We start from the raw sequence: 13,034 nt of genomic DNA, 5'->3' as shown, positions 1-13,034 counted from the left end.
AGTTTTGTAGTTTAATTCATTAGAAAGTCAACCTATCTATAGATTACCAATAGCTTACCAAGTACAACTTTAGGTAACCATTAGCAAACCTTTATTTGCCAACTTGTGTTTCCACTTAGTAGGTGCTGTGTAACCTTGCTTAATTAAAAAAAATCAGTAAGATAAGAATTTGAAAACTAACTGGATATAAATTTAGACTACTTTAACTATAAGCAAAATTTGAGATTAGCCATTTTGTCCTAGCAAACTGGGTGAACTTGAAGGAGACTCACGTACTTAAGGAGACCATAATGGCGTGCCGAAATAGCCTATAATGATATGCTAAAGAAAATGTTTAATTGCGTACTGAAAGAGACTATAACGATGAACTGAAGAAGACTTTAATAACGTACTGAGGAAGGAGACTAATATTTTACTGGAGGAGATTTTAATGACGTATTGAAGGAGACTTTAAAGACATACTGAAGGAGATTTTAATGACACACTGAAGGAGACTTTAATGACGTACTAATGGAGATAAATATATTTCTGGAGGAGATTTTAATGACGTACTGAAGGAAACTTTAATGACGTACTGAAAAAGACTTACGGCGTGCTGAAGGAGACTTTAATGACGCACTGAAGAAGACTTTAATGACGTACAGAAGGAAACATCAATGAAGTACTGAAAGAGACTTTGAAGGAAACTTTAATGACGTACTGAAGAAAATTTTAATGATATGCCGAGAGAGACTTTAACGTCGTAATGAATGATACTTAAATGGCGTTCTACAAGAGACTCAAATGACATACTGAAGGAGAATTTAATGGCGTACTGAAGGAGATTTTAACGATGTTCTTAAGGAGACTTCAATGGCGTTCTGATGGAGACCTTAATGGCGTCCTGAAAACTTTAACGGCGTACTGACGGCAATCTTAATGACATATTGAAGGAAAATCTAATGGCGTATTAAAGGAGACTTTTACGACGTCTTGAAGAAGACTGCAATAGCGTAATGAAGAAGAATTAACGACTTATTGAATGAGACTTTAATGGCATACTGAAGGAGACTTCAATGGCGTTCTGGTGAAGACTATTCCTAAAACCTTTAACGATGTACTGACGGAAATCTCAATGACATACTGAAGGAGAATTTAATGGCATACTGAAAAGGAAGGAGAATTTTAAAGTTAAATTTGAGTTGATATTGATAAAATTATAATTAATTAGCAAAAAGTGAAACATTAAATGCAGTTTCAAAAATTCATCGAGTCGCCAGTGGGGGGTTTCCTCCCATAACGAAAATGGGAGTTTTTTTCAAAAGTCGTTTTTCAACGCGAAATCATGTCACAACAGTTTTTTATTGTATAAATTATTAATTTGAGTTAAAATATTTTGATTTGAAAATTTTAGAAAAAACCCACGGTTTTTTTCTCCCGTAATTGGTAAAGTGGGAGAAATCCACCCGTGGGACCTCCCATGGGTTAGCAAAAACCCCATGGGAGGAAAAAATACTCCCATGGGAGGACCCACTTTGAAAACCTCCCATGAATTCATTCTTTAACATATAAAGAAGAAAACGACCAATTATTACTCTATGGGATTAGAACTATCGTTTAATGTCAAAAAATCAGAGAAAAGTCAAAGGCAAAAGGTAGCTGAGTTTGCGAAAATTCCGGATTTGCAAACTAAATCCGGAGACTGTTTAAATATATTTTTCCTGAGAATATACGACCAATATGCGAAACATTAAAAATCTGAAAACAATGAACAAACATAAAAACAATAGTAAAACAACGGACAGGAATAAAACAAAAGTATAAATAACACAAAGACATATTTCAATAGTTTAAACAACAGACAGACAGTAATGTAAACGACGATCAGACATAAAGCAATGAATGTAAATAATAGACATTTTCACAATAAAACATTTTATATTTTTATAAAGCATCTTTGCTATTATTTCTTTACCATTTTCGAAGCTACTAATTAATCCTACAAACTGCTATATTAGTATTTGCAGTATTAAAGTAAGAAGACATAATACTGAACAAGAACACGAGTGGATACATCCTTTAAAACCGTTCTTCATATTTATGCATTTGAATAAAACGGACACTTAGACTAGGCTAAAATAAAAAATGCTAAAAATAAACAACAGAATCTCTTTTGAAAGCGATCCAAATTCTTGTCACGTCAGTGCTTGATTTTATTCCAAAGATTTCAATCTACTATAATGTGATTTCGGAACTAGATACACTAAACAGTCATCTTAAAACTCCAGCCTAAATAGTCGAGTATGCAAATGCCAACTACTAATTTATTGTTAATTTTTAGTGATTTTTCCACGGAAAAATATCATGTTTGTAATTATGAAGAGGAGATTTAATTTGATATTACTGATATTCATGTCAATTGTTACCAATATTAGCTTCCTTTCTTAAATGTTTCATGAGATAATAAACTATTCTGCCAGATGGTCCCTTCCCAGTAATTGTTCCAAATTTATATCATTTATTTCTACTCGAAATTCTGATGTTTCTTTTTTGGAAGCACAATTGTGACATTCGAATTAGTTTATCTCGCTTAAACGATGAGATAAAAAATCGCTAAGAATGAGACGCTAAGATTATGGTTACGAAATAGGACGAAGTGGAAATGTCTGTGAAAACGAGATAGTAAACATCGAAAAGTTATGAGTATGATTACGAAATCAAAAGAAGTGGAAATGTCTTGCTGTGGAAACGGGACAGTAAACATCGAGAAGTTATGATTATGGTTACGAAATTAAACGAAGCTGTGGAAACGTGATAGTAAACATCGAGAAGTTATGATTATGGTTACAAAATAAAACGACGTGGACATGTCTTGCTGTGGAAACGAGACAGTAAACATCAGAAGTTGAGATTAAGGGTACGAAATAAAACGAAGTGGACATTTCTTGCTGTGGAAACGAGATAGTAAACATCGAGAAGTTATGATTATGGTTACGAAATAGAACGAAGTGGAAATGTTTTGCTGTGGAAACGACATAGAAAACATCGAGAAGTTATGATTATGGTTACGAAATAAAACGAAGTGGAAATGTCTTGCTGTGGAAACGACATAGAAAACATCGGGAAGTTATGATTATGGTTACGAAATAGAATGAAGTGGAAATGTTTTGCTGTTGAAACGACATAGAAAACATCGGGAAGTTATGATTATGGTTACGAAATAGAACGAAGTGGAAATGTTTTGCTGTTGAAACGACATAGAAAACATCGGGAAGTTATGATTATGGTTACGAAATAGAACGAAGTGGAAATGTGTTAAACTATAGCGCAATGTCTGTAATGGATGAGTTTGTTTGTGTTAGACTACAGCACAGTGTCTGCAGTGGGTGCATTTCTGTACCAGACTGTAGCACAATGTCTACAGTACGTGTGCATGTTTGTGTCAGACTGTAACACAATGTATACAGAACTTGTGCATGTTTGTGATAAAATACTATCTACAGTGCGTGTGTATGTTTGTGTTAAACTATAGCACAATGTCTGTAATGGATGAGTTTGTTTGTGTTAGACTATAGCACAATGTCTGCAGTGGGTGTGTATGTGTGTGTTAGAATAAAGCCCAATGTCTGCGGTAGGTGTGTGCATTTGTGTTAGACTATCGCACAACGTGTTAATGTTTGTATTGTATTGTTAGATATAGCAGAATTTGTTTGCAGAGTGTATGTTTGTGTTAGACTATAGCACAGTGTTTGCAGTGGGTGTTTTTACGTTTGTGTTAGACTATAGCACAATGTCTGCAGTGTATGTTTATGTTTGTGTTAGACTGTAGCACAATATCTGAAGTGTATGTTTGTGTTAGATTATAGCACAATATCTGCAGTGTTAGTGTATGTTGGTGTTAGACAACAGCACAATGTCTGCAGTGTATGTTTGTGTTAGACTACATCAAAATGTCTGCAGAGTATGTTTCTGTTAGACTACATCACAATGTCTGCAGTGTATGTTTGTGTGAGACTACAGCACAATGTCTGCAGTGTATGTTTGTGTTAGACTACAGCATAATGTCTGCAGTGTATACTTGTGTTAGACTACAGCACAATGTCTGCAGTGTTAGTGTATGTTTGTGTTAGACTACAGCACTATGTCTGCAGTGTTTGTTTGTGTTAGACTACAGCACAATGTCTGCAGTGTATGTTTGTGTTAGACCACAGCACAATGTCTGCAGTGTATATTTCTGTTAGACTACATCACAATGTCTGCAGTGTATGATTGTGTTAGACTACATCACAATATCTTCAGTGTATGTTTGTGATAAACTACATCACAATGTCTGCAGTGTATGTTTGTGATAGACTACATCACAATGTCTGCAGTGTATGTTTGTGTTAGACTACAGCACAATGTCTGCAGTGTATATTTTTGTTAGACTACATCACAATGTCTGCAGTGTATGTTTGTGATAAACTACATCACAATTTGTGCAGTGAATGTTTGTGTTAGACTACATCACAATGTCTGCAGTGTATGTTTGTGATAAACTACATCACAATGTCTGCAGTGTATGTTTGTGCTAGAATACATCACAATGTCTTCAATGTATGTTTGTGATAAACTACATCACAATGTCTGCAGTGTATGTTTGTGATAGACTACATCACAATGTCTGCAGTGTGTGTTTGTGTTAGACTACAGCACAATGTCTGCAGTGTATATTTGTGTTAGACTACATCACAATGTCTGCAGTGTATGTTTGTGATAAACTACATCACAATTTGTGCAGTGAATGTTTGTGTTAGACTACATCACAATGTCTGCAGTGTTTTTGTGATAAACTACATCACAATGTCTGCAGTGTATGTTTGTGTTAGACTACATCACAATGTCTGCAGTGTATGTTAGTGATAAACTACATCACAATGTCTGCAGTGTATGTTTGTGTTAGACTACAACACAATCTCTGCAGTGTATGTTTGTGTTAGACTACATCACAATGTCTGCAGTGTATGTTTGTGTTAGACTACATCACAATGTCTGCAGGGTATGTTTGTGTTAGACTACGTCACAATGTCTGCAGTGTATGTTTGTGTTAGACTACATCAAAATGTCTGCAGTGTATGTTTGTGTTAGACTACATCACAATGTCTGCAGTGTATGTTTGTGTTAGACTACAGCACAATGTCTGCAGTGTATTTTTGTGTTAGACTACAGCACAATGTCTGCAGTGTATGTTTGTGATAAACTACAGCACAATGTCTGCAGTGTATATTTGTGATAAACTACATCACAATGTCTGCAGTGTATGTTTGTGTTAGACTACATCACAATGTCTGCAGTGTATGTTTGTGTTAGACTACAGCACAATGTCTGCAGTGTATGTCTGCAGTGTATGTTTGTGATAGATTACAGCATAATGTCTGCAGTGTATGTTTGTGTTAGACTACAGCACAATGTCTGCAGTGTATGTTTGTGTTAGACTACATCACAATGTCTGCAGTGTATGTTTGTGTTAGACTACATCACAATGTCTGCAGTGTATGTTTGTGTTAAACTACAGCACAATGTCTGCAGTGTATGTTTGTGTTAGACTACAGCAAAAATGTCTGCAGTGTATGTTTGTGTTAGACTACAGCATAATGTCTGCAGTGTATGTTTGTGTTAGACTACAGCACAATGTCTGCAGTGTATGTTTGTGTTAGAATACAGCATAATGTCTGCAGTGTATGTTTGTGTTAGACTACATCACAATGTCTGCAGTGTATGTTTGTGTTAGACTACATCAAAATGTCTGCAGTGTATGTTTGTGTTAGACTACAGCACAATGTCTGCAGTGTAGTGTATGTTTGTGTTAGACTACATCACAATGTCTGCAGTGTATGTTTGTGTTAGACTACAGCACAATGTCTGCAGTGTATGTTTGTGATAGACTACAGCACAATGTCTGCAGTGTATGTTTGTGATAGACTACAGCACAATGTCTGCAGTGTAGTTGTGATAGTACAGTGTAGTTGTAGACTACAGCACAAGTGATATGTTTGTGATAGACTACAGCACAATGTCTGCAGTGTATGTTTGTGATAGACTACATCACAATGTCTGCAGTGTATGTTTGTGTTAGACTACAGCACTATGTCTGCTGTGTATGTTTGTGATAAACTACATCACAATGTCTGCAGTGTATGTTTGTGATAAACAACATCACAATGTCTGCAGTGTATGTTTGTGACAGACTACAGCACAATGTCTGCAGTGTATGTTGGTGTTATACTACATCACAATGTCTGCAGTGTTTGTGTATGTTGGTGTTAGACTACAGCACAATGTCTGCTGTGTTTGTGTTAGACTACATCACAATGTCTGCAGTGTTTGTCTATGTTTGTGTTAGACTACAGCACACTGTCTGCAGTGTTTGTGTTAGACTACATCACAATGTCTGCAGTGTTTGTCTATGTTTGTGTTAGACTACAGCACACTGTCTGCAGTTTTTGTGTTAGACTACATCACAATGTCTGCAGTGTTTGTGTATGTTTGTGTTAGACTACAGCACACTGTCTGCAGTGTTTGTGTTAGACTACATCACAGTGTCTGCAGTGTTTGTTTATGTTGGTGTTAGACTACAGCACACTGTCTGATGTGTTTGTGTATGTTGGTGTTAGACTACAGCACACTGTCTGAAGTGTTTGTGTATGTTTGTGTTAGACTACAGCACAATGTCTGCAGTGTATGTTGGTGTTAGACTACAGCACAATGTCTGCAGTGTATGTTGGTGTTAGACTACAGCACAATGTTTGCAGTGTTTGTGTTAGACTACATCACAGTGTCTGCAGTGTTTGTTTATGTTGGTGTTAGACTACAGTACACTGTCTGAAGTGTTTGTGTATGTTTGTGTTAGACTACAGCACAATGTCTGCAGTGTATGTTTGTGTTAGACTACATCACAATGTCTGCAGTGTATGTTTGTGTTAGACTACAGCACAATGTTTGCAGTGTATGTTTATGTTAGACTACAGCACAATGTCTTCAGTGTTTGTGTATGTTTGTGTTAGACTACAGCACAATGTCTGCAGTATATGTTTGTGTTAGACTTCCGCACAATGTCTTCTGTGTTTGTGTATATTTGTGTTAGACTACAGCACAATGTCTTCTGTGTTTGTGTATGTTTGTGTTAGACTACAGCACAATGTCTGCAGTGTTTGTGTATGTTTGTTTTAGACTATAGCACAATGTCTGCAGTGTTTGTGTTAGACTACAGCACAATGTCTGCAGTGTTTGTCTATGTTTGTGTTAGACTACAGCACAATGTTTGCAGTGTATGTTTGTGTTAGACTACAACACAATGTCTGCAGTGTTTGTGTATGTTTGTGTTTGACTACAGTACAATGTTTGCAGTGTGTTAGACTATATGGTACTTGTAAATATCATTATGGTATTAATAAACGTGAACGTTTGTGCTAGAGTACAGCACATTGACTGCAGTTCGATATATTTCTCGGGGAAATCTTCTCATGGTGACATTTTATTGTTTCTCGGACATTTGTTACCGAGTCTCATCACATTACAGCCATAGTTCCACCTGGTACTTTGACGTGTTACACCTTATTATGATAACTAAGCTTCTAACGGAGAGAAAATTGTGATCACACCTTCTCGCATTCGCAGGTTCTCAACATAATATATCATTACATTGATAGTCATAATTGCATCGACAAAACTATGTGAAGTTACGTCAATCTTTATAGGCGCGAGTGCGAGGTTAAATATTGTTTACATACCTCAGTAAGTGTTTTAGTATTAAAACAGACATGTTAGATAATATGATATTTTCTCTGTCTGTTTTACTGCACTTGAGTATGGCGTTTATTCTTATCCATGGCATTATTAGAATAAACTGAAAAAACGTTATATTTCTAAGTATATTTATTGTTTATTCTTCTTCTTATTATTATTCATTAGTCAAATACTGTAAATTTGGTAGATGTACTTTTAAGGCCAATAAAAATCTTATAAGTCATACTAAAAGAAACAACAAAACCTTTACAATGTAGAGGCATATATTGTTTATTCGTAAGTTATACATTGAAATTTTAAAGGCATATTCTGTAAAACACGTTCGTGCATGTCCAGGACATAAATACTTATAGGTTATTAGATTTGTATCGAGAAATATGCATGTGTTCTGCAGCGGAAATATTGCGCGACTTTAAGAGCGCAATATTATTCCACAAAAGAACGAGTGTATATTTCTTGATACAAATCTAATAATCTTTTTATTACATACGCATCTACACTTAAAATTATCATATAAATGATGCAAATTTGTTATTAAGCCTAAGTGAAAATTGAAATTTGGTCGTTAAAGAACTTTTAAACGCAACGACATACATGAAACTGGCGTCACAAATGACGTCAAACACCCGATATGAAGTTTGAACGTCAATATGGAAAAAATGCCATATATCATTAACGAAGCAGAGCGCCTAGAATGCATATATTCCACAATATGATGTTCAGCCATATATCATTAACGAAGCAGAGCGCCTAGAATGCATACTCCACAATATGATGTTTCAGCCGTATATCATTAACGAAGCAGAGCGCCTAGAATGCATATTCCACAATATGATGTTTCAGCCATATATCATTAACGAAGCAGAGCGCCTAGAATGCATATTCCACAATATGATGTTTCAGCCATATATCATTAACGAAGCAGAGCGCCTAGAATGCATATTCCACAATATGATGTTTCAGCCATATATCATTAACGAAGCAGAGCGCCTAGAATGCATATTGCACAATATGATGTTCCAGCCATATATCACTAACGAAGCAGAGCGCCTAGAATGCATATTGCACAATATGATGTTCCAGCCATATATCACTAACGAAGCAGAGCGCCTAGAATGCATATTGCACAATATGATGTTCCAGCCATATATCACTAACGAAGCAGAGCGCCTAGAATGCATATATTCCACAATATGATGTTTCAGCCATATATCACTAACGAAGCAGAGCGCCTAGAATGCATATTGCACAATATGATGTTTCAGCCATATATCAGTAACGAAGCAGAGCGCCTAGAATGCATATTGCACAATATGATGTTTCAGCCATATATCATTAACGAAGCAGTGCGCCTAGAATGCATATTGCACAATATGATGTTTCAGCCATATATCATTAACGAAGCAAAGCGCCTAGAATGCATATTCCACAATATGATGTTTCAGTCACATATCATTAACGAAGCAAAGCGCCTAGAATGCATATTCCACAATATGATGTTTCAGTCACATATCATTAACGAAGCAGAGCGCCTAGAATACATATATTCCACAATATGATGTTTCAGTCACATATCATTAACGAAGCAGAGCGCCTAGAATACATATATTCCACAATATGATGTTTCAGTCACATATCATTAACGAAGCAGAGCGCCTAGAATACATATATTCCACAATATGATGTTTCAGTCACATATCATTAACGAAGCAGAGCGCCTAGAATACATATATTCCACAATATGATGTTTCAGTCACATATCATTAACGAAGCAGAGCGCCTAGAATACATATATTCCACAATATGATGTTTCAGTCACATATCATTAACGAAGCAGAGCGCCTAGAATACATATATTCCACAATATGATGTTTCAGCCAGATATCATTAACGAAGCAAAGCGCCTAGAATGCATATTCCACAATATGATGTTTCAGTCATATATCATTAACGAAGCAAAGCGCCTAGAATGCATATTCCACAATATGATGTTTCAGTCATATATCATTAACGAAGCAGAGCATATTCTGTAGTAAAACTGTAACTTATTAGCACGACAAATCAGAACAGAATATGATACAAACTGTGATATATTCAAAATTTTAGAAATATATTGTAAACAATTATAAGTATATACTTCTAAAGGAAGTAAAACATGGTAAATTGTTGTGCACGACGTAGTTACATCTTTTGAAAGTGGCCTGAGGATGGTCCTTTTTATCAAATAAAAAAAATTAGATTGCGCAGACATATGGCCATATGTATGTATTGGCATCCATAAAGAAAGCTATAACTACAATTATCATTACAGTTTCAGTCTAAAAATTTGCTGTCTGTCCTTGTTCTAAATTCAGCTATTTTGACTTGAGCATATTTAAACCATTGTCATAAGAATATCCCTGTGAAAGGTTTGAACTATTTGAAAATTTAATTTGGTTCTTATATGTTCTTGTCCTTTGGGATCATGAAGTCCGTTTCATATATATGACTTCCACTTAAGTCGATTCCGGGGTGGTGATGGTGGTGGTGGGGTGGGGGATGGGCGTGAATAGTGTTCTCTCTCACGAACAGGCTCCATCAAACTAAGTCCGCTCATTTTGCTTTGTTGCATTCTATATTATCGAAGGATTTTCTTGTATGTGCATCGAAATTAATTTCATTGCCACCAATGTTATTCAGAAAGAAGGTCGATATTTAAGGTTCTGAGGAAAAGATGTTAGCAAGTAATCGGCAAAGAACATTTATAAGCAAGGTCGTAGCTGAGGATTTTGAAGTTTTAGACTAACTGAGAGGAGCAGCGTGTGTGCAGTCAGCTGGGGTGGTCCTGGGCATGATCCTCCTCCTCCTCATTTTTCGAAAATGGACGGTAAATGGTGAAGTCTAGCGCATACCGGAGGGTCTTTTCTATATCAACAAGACTCAAACCATTTTTAGTTATCTGCGATTTCTCTAACTTATTTTCGACTCCGTGTAAACTGCTGAAAGACTCGAGCGTTTAACCTGTGTTTGTATGAAATTTCGGCATAAACAGAGGCAAGCTTGTTGTTCAAACTCCGTATCATGAAGAATTATTTTTGTTCGCATTACGCTCATGTTGCAGACATTTACAACGATTTACAACGATGTATGCAGTATACTTTTAGTGCTGTATCTCATCCTGCATATTTGCCAATAATCATTCAACCTTCTGAACTGGAATGAGGTGGTCCTGCCTTATGGCAGCAGGCCCGAGTTCAGAAGTATGCCGAATATGGACACAAGGGTGGGGTAGGGGGTTAAAATCTTACAAGTAGAATGGTGCATGTAAGTTCATTTTAGACATTATATATTGAGCAAATTTATTTGTAATGTATTTGCAAATCTGGTTGAAAAGTTTTCCCTTTCCGCCAGATTCCTTGAAAATGCGGGACTAGATTCTATTTGTTACCTTTGAATATGTCACAAGAAAAAATCAACGGGCACAGGAGACTGGGACCCGCAAAAAGATGTCTGAAGAAAACAGCAGCTAAATTAAACATTCTTCAAGTCGGGATCAAGAATCACAGCAGGGGTTTGAAACCTTGCAAGTAAACGATGTAAATCCATAGAAAATAAGCAGGACTACCAGTGATATTGTGATTTGTGCGCACCACAATCTCGAAATATTTGGAAACAAAACCACGATCACGACAACCATGTGAGTTTATGTAGTTTTCTCCGTTGTTAGAAAATATTCGAAGGAAATTTGAACTAACTTTTACAGTTTTCTGTTATATATATTTTTCCGTTTTTCGACGGTTTGCTAAAATTAAAGTAAAATGCTTCTATTGTATGCATTATTCTAAAGAAATGAAAAGGTCTAACAGAAATTCTTTGCCTTTTCAAAATATATGAATTTCTTTTGAATTCACCATCAAGTCACTGAATGATGTGACACGTGTCAATGGTAGATTTATCCCCTCCCACCACCTTCCTTTCTGAACGTAAGCCTACATGCCTTGTTTCGACCGAAACAGACAATTACATGGGAGTCCTTAGACACACTTGCTGGCAGACTTGGAGGAAATATTCATGCGAACCCCTGTAAATCCGGGCCTGATGCAGTGACCATTTCCAAAATGTTCCCGCGATATGAACATATTCAATATATTATGACGCATACAATATTTATAGCGTGTATATATGCCTATACGATGGTTATATTACGCCTTAAATACACTTGAACTTGCGCACTGTTACCTTATGATTTAAAAGCACTTTTAGCTTTCTAATGTTTTTTCACTTTTTGCTGGGAAAGTGTAAGCTCGGGACGGCGCTGCGCTGATAACAAGATATTAACACACGCCTGTACGGTTCCAAAAACAGATACGAATGTTAATACAATTTAATAATGAGGATTATCTCTCCCTTTCCTAAGGCTGCAGCTGCTCCCATATTATATATTAACAGAACAATTGATTATTGTATAGTTCTCCTTAGATCAGTCCACAATCTGATTGTTATACTTAAGAAAGAAATGACTGTGCAGTAGTCTGTACATTTATCCAGAATTTACACTAATATATAGTTATCTCAAGGATACACTGCTCTGTAATTACCCACAACGTAAACTTATAATTATTCCGATGATAAATTGTATAAGGATGTCTAGAAGAGAAGTTAACTGTGTTTTCCTACAAGAGGGACAGTGTGGAAAAACCGAGCTTAAGCGAGAATTTTCCCAGTTAAAGTGGCATTTTCATGTTTTATGTAAGCCAGATCCTGTTTTTATTTCATTGTGGACCTATACCTGACATTTTGGTAGCATTTTCAAGGAGAATTTTTGCATCTAAAGAAATGTAAACAGACCTAATTACACATGTGTTCATACCCACATTTTTGCTGTCAGGTTGGAAGATATTCAATAGTGTTGACCTGTCAGGCAAAAAATCTCTCTAAGAAGATACATGACCTCTACTTTTCTTGGTGTTCTTTTGTGGTTTATAGGTCATTTAAGAGCTTAAGGCTAGTAATCCCTTTCTTAAAATGGGCCTGGTTATGTGTCACAGCTCTCAGAAGATTGCTAATTTTATATAGAACATATAGCAAATTTATTTACTGCTGTATATCCTATCGAGCCTTATTACCGCCAAAAACAGTTACCCTCAAACCGGATATTCCAATCTGCATCAACAACCAGTGACAGATTACTAGTATAGTAATCTAACCCTGGCACGTGATCTGGCAAGATAAACTAATATATCATCCCGATATCCCGATGATATATTAGTGTAAAGTTATCCAGAAGATAA

Source organism: Mercenaria mercenaria, chromosome 17 (genome assembly GCF_021730395.1).
Source record: "Mercenaria mercenaria strain notata chromosome 17, MADL_Memer_1, whole genome shotgun sequence".
Classification (NCBI taxonomy): Eukaryota; Metazoa; Mollusca; class Bivalvia; order Venerida; family Veneridae; genus Mercenaria; species Mercenaria mercenaria.
The sequence above is the reverse complement of the archived record's forward strand: the minus strand, read 5'-3'. Positions refer to the sequence as shown.